The following is a 16,052-nucleotide window of genomic DNA, read 5'->3' as shown; positions in this document are numbered from 1 at the left end:
TCTCTTGTGTTGTTGGAAGAGGGTGTTTGTTATGACCAGTGCATTTTCTTGGCAAAACTCTATCAGTCTTTGCCCTGCTTCATTCCGTATTCCAAGGCCAAATTTGCCTGTTACTCCAGGTGTTTCTTAACTGCCTACTTTTGCATTCCAGTCCCCTATAATGAAAAGGACATCTTTTTTGGGTGTTAGTTCTAAAAGGTCTTGTAAATCTTCATAGAACCGTTCAACTTCAGCTTCTTCAGCGTTACTGGTTGGGGCATAGACTTGGATTACTGTGATATTGAATGGTTTGCCTTGGAAACGAACAGAGATCATAACTGTAAATAAATATACTGTCCCATTTTCTATACTAAGAAACTGACTCAAAAAAAAAAAAGTAATTGACTGAGCTAGAGAGAGTGAGCCAGGATTTACACACAGATCTGTCCAGTTTTAAGGGCTTTTTTTAAGAAGTCAATTTTAAGTCAACCTTTTCTTGAAATCATCTTTCCTTCTTCTAACCTCGTAGCAGGAGCTGTCTCTCTCTGGCTCTTTTCTTACAATTTGTGAACCATTTCTTAGCAAAAAAGTGAGCTGCTGCTGCTGCTAAGTCACTTCAGTCATGTTCGACTCTGTGCAACCCCATAGATGGCAGCCCACCAGGCTCTGCCAACCCTGGGATTCTCCAGGCAAGAACACTGGAGTGGGTTGCCATTTCCTTCTCCAATGCATGAAAGTGAAAAGTGAAAGTGAAGTCGCTCAGTCGTGTCTAATTCTTAGTGACCCCATGGACTGCAGCCTACCAGGCTCCTCCACCCATGGGATTTCCCAGGCAAGTGTACTGGAGTGGGGTGCCATTGCCTTCTCTGAAGAAAGTGAGCAAGTTTATGCTAACCATGCATTAAGTTCTCATATGGTTAATTCATGTTATTTTATGTAGAAAGACTGAGGAGGAGAGAAACACTGAAGACCTGCCTAGTTAGTGAATGAGAACTGAAAAGGCATTCCTGAAGTTGGCTTTTGGCACCTCAGAGTCTAAGGAGACATTGCTGGCTGACTCTGTGTTGTAGATCTAACCTCCTACCTTGTTTATTCATAGTTTCTCAAAGGAGCCTCTGGGTTCCTAGATGATAGGTCCCAAGGATCTGGGGGCTGCCAGATAATCTTTGAGACAACTCTGACTGGCCCTGCTAGGAATAAGCTGTTGTGCAAAAATAGAGGCTGCCAGGGGGTTTTCCTGAAGCAAAGTCAGACCTGCCAATCAGCTCCAGCCCTGGGTATTCACATCCACTTCTATGAGGTCAGTTGTCACGGATTGTTTACAAAAATGAGTCTGGAAATGGCTTCCCCATCCTGTCCTGTATAGTATATTCTCTTCACTATCTTCACATCTATTTTTCAAACAGCTTTCTTGAGGTATAATTTACATACAATAAAATTAACCCATTTTAATCCTACATTTCATGTATATTGGCAATGTACACTGTCATGTAACCACCATGATAGTCAAAACATACATCATTTTCACCACCACGCATTTTCTCATACCCTTCTGAGGTCATTTGCTCTCACCAGGCCCAGTTTCAGGCATTCCTGATCTGATTCCTCCCACTAGAGTTCTATCTTTCCTAGAACTTCATATAAATGGAATCATAGAGTACACAGTCTTTTGTAAATGATTTCTTTCATGAAGCACGGTGTTTCTGAGATTCCTTCAAAATCCAAAATCATTTTGTATAGCACAAAATACTATACAGTAGTTCATTTTCCTATTTATTGCTAAATTCCTGTTGTATGGATGTGCCACAATTTGTTTAACCATTAACCAACTGATGAACATTTGGACTTTTTGCAGTTTGAGTATGTTAGGATAATCCTGCTGTCTTGCATCTAATTTTATTTATTTATAACACTTTTCTTTTTTAGTCTCCCTTCTATATCTTCAGAACTGTTTTTCTCTTTCTTATCCCAAACTGACCAAAAATTAAGTTTAAGGGGTCTATGGCAGTGCTTCTCAATGTAGTTACCCCTTGGGGCATTTGTTTGTGCCAATACCTAGAAACTGACTGTCACAGCTTGAAGATGCTACTGGCATCTCATTATGAACCCAAGGGTCTACTTCACAGCCTAGGATGCACAGGACAGCCCCCTCAACAAAAAAGTGTTTAGGGCTTCCTTGGTGGCTCAGTGGTTAAGAATCTGACGTGCAATGCAAGGGATGCTGGTTTGGTCCCTGGTTCCAGAAGATTCCACGTGCTGCAGATTAACTGAAGCCACGGAGCACAACTACTGTGGCAGCGGTCTGGAGGGCCCCAGGCCACAACTGCTGAGGCTGGCACAGCTGAGAGCCTGTGCTCAGTAACAAGAGCAGCCACCACAAGGAGAAGCCCACACACCACAACTAGAGAAAGCCCACGCACAGCAGTAAAGACCCAGTGCAGCCAGTCAATAAATAAATCCTGGGGAAAAAAGAAATATTCCACCCAAAATGTCACCAGTGCCAAGACGGAGAAACAAGGCCTAGGGGAGGATCTTACAAAGGACTTTCTGTGAAACTTATTATTAGGTGGGAATTTTAAATAAAAATGTCTTCATTTCTTTGAGGAAAAAAAAAAAGCCTAGAATTCAAAGAGTTATTTCTCATTTCTATATAGCTGCTGCTGCTTCTAAGTCGCTTCAGTCGTGTCCGACTCTGTGCAGCCCCATAGACGCATAGAATCCCAGTCCCTGGGATTCTCCAGGCAAGAACACTGGAGTGGGTTGCCATTTCCTTCTCCAATGCATGAAAGTGAAAAATGAAAGTGAAAAATGAAAGTGAAGTCGCTCAGTCGCATCCGACTCTTCGCGATCCCATGGACTGCAGCCCACCAGGCTCCTCCGTCCATGGGATTTTCCAGGCAAGAGTACTGGAGTGGGTTGCCATTACCTTCTCCTTTATATAGCTACTTCTAGTAAAAGATACGTAGGCAACAGTACCTGAATCACTGAATTGATTAATAATTCTTTTCTGGAAGTTATGCACCAAAAGCATTTAGCTCACATCTGAAAACCTTAGTTAAAATGTAAAGGTGTGTCTAATAAGATAGCAGTTGACAAGTCAAACATCAAGTATTTCAGCACTTGGAAAAGGAGGAAATAGCTATTTTGTCACTGGCTGGTCCTACCCATCATAAAAGTTAACAGTGTTGTGCTATTCTCTTTCCTTCTCCAGGGTCTACTCAGATATCCTGAAATCCTTCTATTTCAGGAACTTCTAGGCTTCTCACCACTTTTCAGGTGGGCAAATGAAACAGTCCTCAGCTTGAAGAAATGACCACTTAAGATAGTAACTGAATCATACTTTAGGATAAGCCTACTATGGAAATGAGTTCTGGGAGTATGAAAAGTAATCTGAATTCAGCACAAAATATTTAATTTATTCAACAGATTCATTAGTTTTCAAACCTTTATACAATATTCTACAAAGAGCATGGAATAGAAGCCAGAAAAGTTGGAATCTTATTTCAAGCACCAGATTTGGATTTTATACAAACAGTACCAAATCCCTGAACCTCTCTCAGCCTGGGCACCCTCCTCTGTGAAGATGGAGGGGAACAGCTAATTTAGACTTCGTGTAAGGACTAGGTAATATGTTGTAGACATAGGGCCTAGTGTGTTGTGTGCCTTTGACAAATATTGATTTCCTTGTTGCTTTTAACTCTCAGCTTCAAACTAAATGGGTTTTTAGAAAAAAAACATTCTCTTCAAAACACAACAACTATTAATATTTATATAATTTATATAAGAATATATTGTATATATACTGTATATATAAGTATGTATAATTTATAGAGTTTATATAAATATTTAAATATTATCTATGCAACATATATTTCTTAACTGATATTCATGAAATTTAAGAGTTAGATTGATGTGTAGAACAAAGGAAACTTTCACAAGGCCTGCTGATAGAACTAAATAATTTGCAGAAGAAAAAAATGTCATAAGAGCAAATCACTTCTACCTAGCTGAAGTTATGCATATTTTTGAATTTAAATCATTTGTAATAGTAAGCTAATTTATCAGTCCTTATTACTGAATATGTTCATAATTCATAAAGATATTTCACCCAAAGTGAATCACTAAAAAACCTGACTTAGCCCATGGGGCTTACAATACAAATATGCTATGTCTTTTTTTCTCATGCATTATTCTGTCTCTCCCTATATAATTTTTAAAAGTTTTAGATTTATAACTCTCTTCTGAGTTGTAAAACCATTTGAAACACATTTTACTTGCAAGATGTTATAGAAAAAAATATAATAATTTTCTCATTTAGAATGTATTGTTGTCCCTCAGCATCCATGGGGGATTGGCTTCAGAACGTCCCTCAGTCTCCAATACCAAGGATGCTCAAGTGCCTTACATAAAATGGTATAATATTTGCATATAGCCTCCACATATCCTCCCATATAATTTAAATTAGCTCCAGATTTCTTTTAATACTTAACACAGTGTAAATGCTATGCAGTTCCCTGCAAGCAGCAAGTTCAAGTTTTGCTTGGGGGAGTGTTCCACAATTTTTTAAAAGTATTTTTGACCCCTGGTTGTTGAAGGCATGGATGCACAATCAGCAGATGCAGAGAGCCAGCTGTAAATGCAAATTTGCACTTTGCAGGGAAGTGGAATACTTCTATGTCTCTATACTATCTCTGCAAATTAAAAGAAAAGGGAAGGAAGGAAGAAAGAAAAGGAGGCCAGGAGAGAAAGAAAGAGAGAGGAAAAGAAAAAATATGCATTCCTTCACATTAAGCATCAGCAGCAATGAAACATCTGTGGTGTGGTCAAACAGTGCACCTTGTCTTCCAGTGCTCGCGTCCCCTTGATCTCTGAGCTTGTGCCTCACAGAAAGTGGCTCACATGCATGGTACTAACCATGTAATGACATGGAGAGATCTTGTTTCTCTCTCTCGGAAGAAGAAAATGGAAACAGATGTCTTTCTTTATAGAAAGATTCCCAAAGGGAATTACATCAGTAATGAGGACAGGAGAACCTGGAAGAAAAAAAGCCTGTACCCAGAGGCAAAGTGGAGTTGGACCTTTATTTGATGATCCCTGAGAAACCAAATGCTCTGTTGGAACAAAGAGAAGGCCACTCTTCTGTAGAGAATACCTTTTCCAAATTTGTTTCTCAAGCTACGGATTGCAGATGTGTTTTTAGCTTCTTTAGCTTAAATAGGACTGCTGCTTCTTGATTGGAAAGATGCCCGTCTAGGAATCTGTTTCAAGGATTTTCTTATCTTACTTTTAAAGAGCTATGAGACACTATCATGTTAAATTGAACTGGGTATTGAATTTAAAAAAACAAGATAGGGAGAGTACTTGAACGAAACAGAGAAATGGACAACTAGAATAAAGAATGTAGATGTAAACTCATATACAATTACTTATATTTATCATATCGAAAAATATCATTGATGTGATTTACATTAACACAAATCTAACCCTGCTCCTTTTTCAATTGCTTTGCATAATAAAGTCTGTACTATTATACAAGTTCAGTTCAGTTCAGTCGCTCAGTCGTGTCCGACTCTTTGCGCATCCTATTATACAAAGGATCACTTTACTACCTGTGTCCTTAACATTTACGTGACATCATTTTTCACCGCTCCACATCTGCCCTAAATACTCAAGCAATTTTAAATGACTTAGCAACTGAAAAACAGCAATAACAACAGTAATTTTAAATCACCTGTTGTTCCCAGACAAATCTCACAGGCATTTACCAGTGCCTCTGCCTGGTATATAGCCTTTCCCCATCACCATATAAAAAAACAAATGATCTGCTTTTATGATTCAGTTTTCACCTTTTGCAGGAGACCTTCCTGGACTCTGCCCAGCTGACTGGACCTCCTATTTCTCTGCACAACATTTTTACTCTGCCTATAACTCTATTACATACATCAACATATCATAATTGTCAGTACGATCACTGATTCCCAACAGGATCAGAAACAGCACATTATGAGGGTAGAAACTGTCCTTTCGTCATTGTGAGCACCTATTAAACATTCTGAACCTGAGTGAATGACTAGGTAAATGAACAAATGAATCAATCGGCTATGAATAGAAAAGAGAAGCGTTCTTATGAGTCTTAACACAACTAAAAGTCAAAATCAGAATAGGATTAACATTGTTCATTAATCAAAATTAAATAAATGTAAACTCAATGTCCCTAGGACTCAACCCTATCCATGCAGACAGGGTCGAGGTGTGTTTTCTAAGTCTGTGAATCTGTTTCTGTTTTGTAAATAAGTTCATTTGTGTCATTTTTTTAGACTCCACATGTAAATGATATATCTTTGTCTTTCTCTGACTTAACTTCATTTAGTATGATAATTTCTAGGTCCATCCATCTGCTGCAAGTGGCATTATTTCATTCTTTTTTATAGCAGAGTAACAGTCCGTTGTATGTATGTACCACATCATCTTTGACCTGTCGATGGATATTTAGGTTGTTTCCATGCCTTGACTATTGTAAATAGTGCTTCAGTGGACATTGGGGTCCATATATCATCTCAAAGTATGGTGTTCTCTGGATATATGTCCAGGAGTAGGATTGCTGGCTCATATGGTAGTTCTATTTTTAGTTATTTATGAAAATTTCATATTATTCTCCACAGTGGCTGTAGCAATTCACATTCCCACCAACAATGTAGGAGAGTTCCCTCCACAAGCTTTTTGACCATGTGCAACGTATTTTTCCTAGCCTTTCATTCCTCATCTGTAAAACAGACATGATAATATCTCTCTGTTAATATGATTTCTAAATTACATAATAATGGTGTTATAAATGATAACCTATTCAAAGTTTGATAAATTCTAATTCACACAAGCTCGTACATTCTGGGAGCATGAAAAAATATAGATAAAAGAAATCTTTTGTCTTCTTTTCTTCCTTTCCATGCTCCCAAGTGCAATAAATGTTATCAGTTTTGCTGTATTCTTCTACCTATAATCCTATACTAACATGTATATTATGCATCCTGTTCTGGGTCTAACTTTTCATTTTACCATATATTTTAAGGCTTATTCCATACAGCATAGATAGAACTATTTTGTTACCATTTATGGAGGTAACACTTAGCTTAGCACTCCATATTATGGTGTTTCGTAATGCATTTAACTTATTATGATCTACATGGGAAGTGGTTTCCAATTTTCACTATATCAAAAATTCTTCAGTTAATGAAGTTGAAGTTGATATTTGCACACACATTGGATATAAAAATAGTAAGAATACATCCAAAAGCAGAATTACTGGGTACAAGAATATATTCATTTTAAATTTTAATAGATATTTTCAAGTATTTCTCCACAGAGTTTTAACCAGCTCACATTCCCATCAATAAAACAGTAAATCTCCTGTCAACACTTTCACCCATTTTATTACTAAAAACTTTGTCAATCTAACTGGCAAAACAAAAAAGTGGTTTTTGATTTAATATTAAAAAGTATAAAGTTGGATGTCTTGTTTTTTGCTTAAAAATCATTTTTTTTCCTATAAAACCTGGCCATGTTATTTATTCATGTTTCAATTGCTTTTAATAGATTTATAGTCACTTTCTATATCTTTTGCAGTTAGGTCTTCCTCATACATTTCCAAATATCTTCTCCTAGGTTGCCACTTGTCATTTGACTTGTTTATGGTATTATTTTAATAAGTTTTTATGTATTTTATCAACATTTTATGGCTTTAAAATTTTTATATTCGTCTCCTCATCTGAAATAACCTTTAATTTTTCAGAAGAAGCTCTTGGTTTTTCTGGAAATGCAGTCATATCTTTCCCAATTGCTGATAACTGTGCATCACCTTTACATTTAGAGACCCTGTGTTAAGAAAATACATCTTACTTAGGAATCTGTGACAATTTAGAATTATTACTGGCTTGTCCTGAGGTAGCAGAGTGAGTCTCTATGGTAGCAAGTGCCATCTTTCTTAATACATCCTAATCTTGTGTTAAGAGGTCACTTACCCACAAAGAATAAGAAAAAGCACTTATCACATAAGATTCATTCAATTATTCTCTGGGTAAAATTCCTTATGCTATGTTGACAAAACACTTATTTGGGGCCACTCCTCTAGATATGGAAAAAGTTTATCCCTCTGAGACTAGAGAACTTTCACAAATATATCTTTCCTTCTGTAAGGAAACATGAGAAATAAAACCAGCAAAAATTCTCAATTATGAAAAATACAACATCAGTGAAAGTTCCAGAATTGCTGGTGGGCTTTATTATGTGGAGCCTGGGAAGGCCAGCAGAAGGATGAGGGGTAGTTTTGTCTGACTCTGGTTTTCTCTGAATATGACAAGTTTGTCTGTGGAGGACTGGGTGGTATTGATGAAAACTGTCAGAATACTTATTAAAAGTCACCAGTCAAAACATTTAATATCTTTTCCCTTTGAAATTTTACCTGACAATAGAACTGCATATGCCATTTCTACTCATATACTAGTTCTAAACATACAACAGGTGCTCAAGGAATAATTATAGATTAGCCAGGGATGATGATGTTAATTGTTTAACACTCTCAGTATCTCATATGTGTGTGTGTGTGTACATTTATATACATATATATGTGTGAATATATATCAGTATCAGTTTAGTCACTCAGTCATGTCTGACTCTTTGCAACCCCATGGAGTGCACAGGCCAGGCCACCTTGTCCATCACCAACTCCCAGAGTTTACTCAAACTCATGTCCATTGAGTCAGTGACGCCATCCAACCATCTCACCCTCTGTCGTCCCCTTCTCCTCCCGCCTTTGATATTTCCCAGCATCAGGGTCTTTTCCAATGAGTCAGTTCTTCGCAACAGGTAGCCAAAGTATTGGAGTTTCAGCTTCAGCATCAGTTCTTCCAACAAATATTCAGGACTGTTTTCCTTTAGGATGGACTGGTTGGATCTCCTTGCAGTCCAAAGGAGTCACAAGAGTCTTCTCCAATACCACAGTTCAAAAGCATCAATTCAGCTTTCTTTATAGTCCAACTCTCACATCCATGCATGACTACTGGAAAAACCATAGCCCGACTAGATGGACCTTTGTTGGCAAAGTAATGTCTCTGCTTTTTAATATGCTATCTAGGTTGGTCATAACTTTTCTCCCAAGGAGTAAGCATCTTTTAACTTCATGGCTGCAGTCACCATCTGCAGTGATTTTGGTACATATACATACATATATTTGTGTATCACATATATATGTGTCTATACATATATTATATACATATATATTACAACTGAACATCATGCAAAATATTATCTTGCTCCACACATACCTTTTGGGTCCCATAGATAAGGCCTAATTTATTTGTCTAACAAGGTTAGTGGCAGCATGAAAATTAGAATTCCAGAAATAATCATTCAATTTCTACTGTCAAATCATTATAAATTGGTTTTTAAAAAGGAATTTTAAAAAATTCTCATTTTAAAGAAAATTATATAATATTCCTAGGGTCTAACTCAAGTCTTAATTAAGTTTATACATAAGTACAACCCTCTTGATGAGAAGGAAAGAGTAGAATAAAAAAACTGGCTTGAAACTCAACATTCAAAAACTGAGATCATGGCATCCAATCCCATCACTTCATCGCAAATTAAAGGGGAAAAAGTGGAAGCATCGACAGATATTTTTTCCTTAGGCTCCAAAACCACTGTGGATGTTGACTGCAGCCTTGAAATTAAAAGACACTTTCTCCTCAGAAGGAAAGTTATGACAAACCTAGTGAAACTCACTCAGTCACGTCCGACTCTTTGTGACCCCATGGACTATACAGTCCATGGAATTCTCCAGGCCAGAATACTGAAGTGGGTAGCCTTTCCCTTACTTCTCCAGGGGATCTTCCCAACCCAGGGATTGAACCCAGGTCTCCTGCATTGCAAGCGGATTCTTTACCAGCTGAGCCACAAAGGAAGCCCATGACAAAGCTAGACATCATACTAAAAAGCAAAGACATCACTTTGCCAATAATGGTCCATATAGTCAAAGCTACAGTTTTTCAGTAGTCATGTACAAATGTGAGAGTTGGACCGTAAAGAAGGCTGAGTGCTAAAGAACTGATGTTTTCAAATTGTGGTGCTAGGGAAGACTCTTGATAGTCCCTTGGACAGCAAGGAGATCAAACCAGTCAGTCCTAAAGGAAATCAGTCCTTAATATTCATTGGATGGACTGATGCTGAAGCTCTAATACTTTGGCCACCTGATGTAGAGAGTGAACTCATTGGAAAAGACTCTGGTTTTCCTGAGTCTTTTGGGAAAGATTGATGGAAACAGGAGAAGAGGGCAGCAGAGGATGAGATGGTTAGATAGCATCACTGACTCAATGGACATTCATATGAGCAAACTCTGGGAGAGAGTAAAGGGCTGAAGAGTCTGATGTGCTGCAGTCCATGTGACAAAGGGTCGGACATGAGTTGGACACGATTCAGTGACTGAACAACAAAAATAAGTGAGGATGACCAAAATCTGTATTGTGGATGTTGATATATAAAGCTGTTTTTTGGCATTTTCTATACCTCCTCAGAAATTTGTCAGATTTACAAGTATTTACAGAATTTGGCTTGATGATTTTTAAAAACAAAATGTACTTATGAATTATACTATTTTTGAACCAAATACCTGAATCCAGATACAAAGCTGGCATACAATGGTATACAATTGAAATTGTGCAGAAAATTAAAACAGCATAAATATTATAAATAAATGTCTACACAGGATGCATTTGCAGTAAGTAGAGAAAGGAATTGGTCCCCTCTCCAAATGTGGTTTGCAAACAGTTACTGTTACACCTGTCTCTTCCTCTCTCTCCATAACCACAAGGCAAAGTCAACAGGATATGGTTTCTCTGATTGTTCTCTGCCCTGGAAAGGTTCACTGCTTCCGTTCAAACACAGGCCTCAAAGCCCTGACAAATGGCAGCATCAAGAACAGACTGATATTCCATGAAAATATTTACAATTTTTCAAGATAGTGCACAAATAACTGTCATGCAGGGATAAAACTTTTTGCATCTGTAGCTAACTGATTTAGTTGGGCATTTAGGTGGCCTTGGGTTGAAAGAAAATAGACTGAGGAAAAAGAGTATGTTGTTGAATTTAATTATTCCTTTGCCAACCATGCCATGAACAGGAACTATAAAAGTTTATCATCTGATAAATTTTCCCCTTTCACTGACTTGTAAAGCCAACTTTAACAGTCATTGTGTTCTAAGCTATTGGCTCCAAACTGTTAGAAAGCAAAGAAAGTGCGGGCAGAGGCGTGATGCTTTGCGTATGGTGCAACCTTTGTGTTCCGGCAACTTCATGTTTGCCCAGAGCCATCCTCAAGTAGCGGTCCATGCTTAATAAACACAGACTGAAAACATCTGTAACTCTGCTCTTAAAGCCTCCTATAGACGTGCCCGAGTCCCCTCTGAGTGGAGGATCTAAAACAAAATGCAAGCTGGCAGTAAATAAAATGGAACAAAAGCAAATCTAAAATGTAATTTAAATAACACTATTTTTATAGTAAGCTGTGCTGTTGTTTTTTTTTTCCATTCATGGTACTAGATGTGCATAGCTTCATGGACATGCCGGAATACGGGAAACAATATGCCAAGGTTAGGAACTCACAGTCATTCCACAAAACTGTTTTGAAAACGATACTGGTAATGTACCTGTAGAATAAAAGACAAAATTAACTAGTTCTCACAATGATGTAATATCATATTGTCAATCTAACTCAGGTTGATGCTAATTTTTAATTAAAAAATAATCACAATGATAATAACCACAATTTCCAGTGTTTCCTGAGTGATCAGTGACCTAAATATTGTGTTCAGTGAGATATATATTCATATGTTCTATTTCAACCCTTAGGTAACTTCATCCTGCTTCCAAGCAAAGTATGGCAGTCCACAATATTATCCCAAAATAATATAATCTTATTCCCTGACATGACCCCTGATACCTCTTGGACCTTTAAGCAGTCACAAAAGTGATTTCTGTTTATTCTCCCAAGTTTTCTAGGAAGGGAAAGCTCACAGACTGCCACTCGTAGTCAGAGGATTTGCCACAGGTAACCTGTGTTGCTAAACTATCACCTCCCACAAAGACAGAGCAAGAGGGAATCAAGACATGAAAGCTGCAATGGGAATTCACGGTTGTATATGGTACAGAGCTCTACATGCCACTCAGGCTGTGAAAGAAATGTGTATCTCCTGCTTGAATGATGAAAAGGAAGAGGAGAGGATGTGTGAGCAGGAAAGAAAAGGAGGGCAGCATACCAAGATAGGTCAGCCCCCAAAGGACCGCAGCCCTGTGCTGAAGAAGCTCTTGCCCAGCTCAAAACTATGGCCATCCCTCACAGATAGGGCTCCTCCAGGGCATCTCCCAGCTGCACTGATCCTGGTACGAGTCAGAGATTCAGTGACGGCTTGCTGAGATCGGGGCCGTCTGCAGACATGAGACAGCCCCTGAGTCAGCTCCTCTTGGGGTTCCCCTCTTCAGTGACTCTTAGTCGTCTTGGTGCCCTCCTATCACATCTGATATCACAGAAATCTACAAGGCTCAAAAGAGGTACCCATCCCAGCTCTGACAGGATGTGGGTGTGGAGGAGGTTAGCTCAGTAGTGCCCAGCGTGCTCTAGGGGAAAACCACAAATACGCTTTGGAACAAGTTACTATACTCCCTTGAGAAGCAAAGGAAAGGTCCTTGGGAATAATCCATAATGCCATGAGGATAGTCTAAGCAGGCAGAGATTGATGGGGCAAGTAAGAAGTGAAAGCGTTAGTCACTCAGTCATATCTGACTCTCTGCGACCTCACAGACTATAGTCCTCCAGGCTCCTTTTTCCATGGAATTCTCCAGGCAAGAATACTGGAGTGGGTTGCCATTTCCTACTCCAGGGGATCTTCCTGACCCAGAGGTCGAGCCTTCATCTCCTGTGTCTCCTGCATTGTAGGTGGATTCTTTACCATCTAAGCCACCAAGGAAGCCCAAGTAGGGAATGGACAAGGGGAAATACCTTTCTTACAGAGACAGAGAGTCTGACTCGGGTTTTCCCAGGGCTGGAAAGAAGTTTGACCCTGGATAGTAGTTAAATAATCTGTTCACCCCAGCAGGTAACACTATTTTGTTTACAGGTCTCAAAGCTCAAGGGAATGGCTTTCAAACCGCACTCCAAAAAGCTTCAGTCCAAAAAGCTTCACTCCAAAAAGCTGTACAGCTCAAAGAAGAGGCCTCCAGGAGCAGTTGTTGAGAAAGGGGGTCTTGGGGCTTTCATTTCTGTATGTTTTACATATTAGGGTTTCACATTTGGAAGAAATGGCTCAATTCTTAAGAATTTTTGAAAGCCACTGGCTTATGTACAATGTCACAAAAGTTTTTAGAAGTGGAAATGTAAACCCCTTGACACACACATCTGTTAATGGGTTCTGCATATCTTTTTCCTCAGAGAGTTATTCCAGCATTCCAAGATCTCATTTATAAGCCACTTGACAGCTTTAGGTTGGTAGCAGTTATATGAACTTACCTGTTCATGCTAAGAGACAGAGAGAGAGCTGGTCCTAGTCCTCCAGGAGATAAGAAAACTGTGACGTCTGGGGGAACGGTCTCCATTCTGAGTAGTGTGTCTTACACCAGCAGTGAGAGCCAACAGAGGGGTGAGGGAAGGTGGGGGTTGATTCAGTGTTTAATGGCAGCCAGTGAGGGTTCGCTTGAACACATAAATATCAGTTGTGAGTCCCTATAGAGATATAGTGTATAACCATGCTGAGAGTAAAAGGGGACTGTCTCAAGAAGAGAGTTGTGAAGAACGGTAGTGTAAGAATTCAGTTGTGATGAACGAAAATGGGAAAGGATTTGAGTTCAGAACCAGAAATAGCCATTTGACGATAAAGGCAAGAGCATCATCTAAAATGATAGAACTGATGTGAGTTGGGTTCATACAGGATTAAGTCAAGTAATGATAAGTTTATTGTAAAGATAAATGTTCACATGAGGACCAAAGGGATTGCATGGCAATCTTGGAGCACTTGGTCACAGGGAGAGAAGCTCAGAAGTAGAGACTGGGACAGAAGTCTAGGGAAAGAATGGATTTTCTTTTTACCTGGGTGGCAGAAGCTTACTGCTTCTCTGCCTGCAAGATATTCAGCTCCTGTTTCCTCTCTTTTCACAAACTATCAACAAGACGATCCATACCTTTTAGCTTATTTCCTCGTGGTCTTTCAGTCCCACCTCTTTGGCTGAATTTTTTTTTTTCTTTTTTCAATGTCTGCTTCAACTACCTAATCTCCTGGTCCATATTTCCAGTTTAAATTCACAAGAGTCTAATTTGCTCAGCTGATCCTTGTTCAGGCAGAGTTTTTAATCTGTCAAATGGCCTCACAGGTAAGGCTATGGGTTAGTCAGGTGCCTGCTGTAACTCAGATGCTCTCGGTGAAGACTGGGGTTGGGGGTGTTGTGACAGACCATATTCACCCCATTTCTGGAATGACGGAGTCCTCCTCCCTTCACAGGGGCTGTGGGTGAGACAGTTTCCCCCAAGGGGATTAAGAGCAGGGCCAACTTGTCTAATACAGCCGTGATGAGAAACACAGGGAAATAGGGAAAGGGATTCAAAAAGTGGGGGGAAGGAAGAGAAAAGGGAGCACACCCACAGTGCTACATGGGAGAGTACAGAGATGGGGCATCAAAGGACCTGCCTCAAAGGGGAGGAAGGGACACTCCCGAGTTGGTGAGAATGTAGCCGGAAAGTCAGTCCCATTCACTGATAGAAAAGATACAGGAAATACACAGATACAAAGAAAACAGACACTTAAAATACATGGTAGACAGATATATAGATACACACAGACCAGAGACAGATAAAGCACAAAACTAGAATTTCACCTTGGTCCTTAAAAAAAACAACTAAAATCCTACAAAACACTTCATCTTCATCATGTGCAGTTACCTCCATCAGTAGCACCTCATTAATTTAGCACAGGGACCTGAGTAAAACTTACAGTATCTGTATATTAAATAGAAGAAAGTAAATAAGGAAGATAGAAAAATCTACATTAAACACCAAATTTTGAATGAAGATTTTTATAGCAATAAATAAATTTATTTTAAAATGAAAGCTATATAGTATTAAAAAGGAAAAGCAGAAGTTAAGAAAATGAACAAACACCCAAGTGGAAAGTATATTTTTCTTACAAGTCTCTTATAGAAGAGACTGCTGGTTCCTTCTTCATATCCAACTTCCCCTTTTACTTTACATAAGAATTCAAGTTTTGGATGAACATGCTGCTGCCCAACTATATAAGATTATAGCTAGGCCTTGTAACTAACTCGTAGCCAATAATACATAAATGGACATACTGCGTTCCACAGTCAGGGAGTTCTTTACTGCGAAAGGCATAGCCTGCTTTCTATTATCCGCAGCACAGATGGATCAGTGACCACCTACCACGTCAGGGGCCCCCATGACCACTGGATGATTCACTAGCAGGACCCAGAAATGCTGTTAAACTCATGGAATGGTTTATTACAACAAAAGGACAGAGAAAAGAAAATGTAAGAAAAAGACACAAGGGGGGATCAGTCCAAGAGAAACCGACAGGAGTTTCTGGGTGTCCTCTCCGAGAAGAGTTTCACAGACAGCACTTAATTCTCCCAGCAAGGAGGCATGACAAGTGTCGAGGGCTCCCAAGCAGAGAAGCTCACCTGAATGTCCATGGCCTTGCTGGGAATCAGTCACCAAGGCCAGGAGCACACACCAACTGACCTGAGCGATGCAGCCTCCAGCCCCCACGGAGGCCAAACTGACGGTGCAGTTCAGGTGCGGGAGAATAAAAGCAGGTGTTCACTGTAAACCACGTTGTTACCAGAAATTATGTGCTGTGGCCCAGGGTCTCAGGAACATTCTTATCAGGTGGGATATTCCAAGGGCTCAGAGGGTGTCGCTGCCCAGAAGCCAGGCAAGGGCCAGTCCTTTCTTTGCTATGTGCAGGGTTGAGCCCCTCAAGCCCCCTGAGTCGACCCCTTAAGGCACAGTGAGCACCCCTCACCCA

The sequence above is a fragment of the Bos indicus genome, chromosome 6 (assembly GCF_029378745.1).
Source record: "Bos indicus isolate NIAB-ARS_2022 breed Sahiwal x Tharparkar chromosome 6, NIAB-ARS_B.indTharparkar_mat_pri_1.0, whole genome shotgun sequence".
Taxonomy (NCBI): domain Eukaryota; kingdom Metazoa; phylum Chordata; class Mammalia; order Artiodactyla; family Bovidae; genus Bos; species Bos indicus.
The sequence above is the reverse complement of the archived record's forward strand: the minus strand, read 5'-3'. Positions refer to the sequence as shown.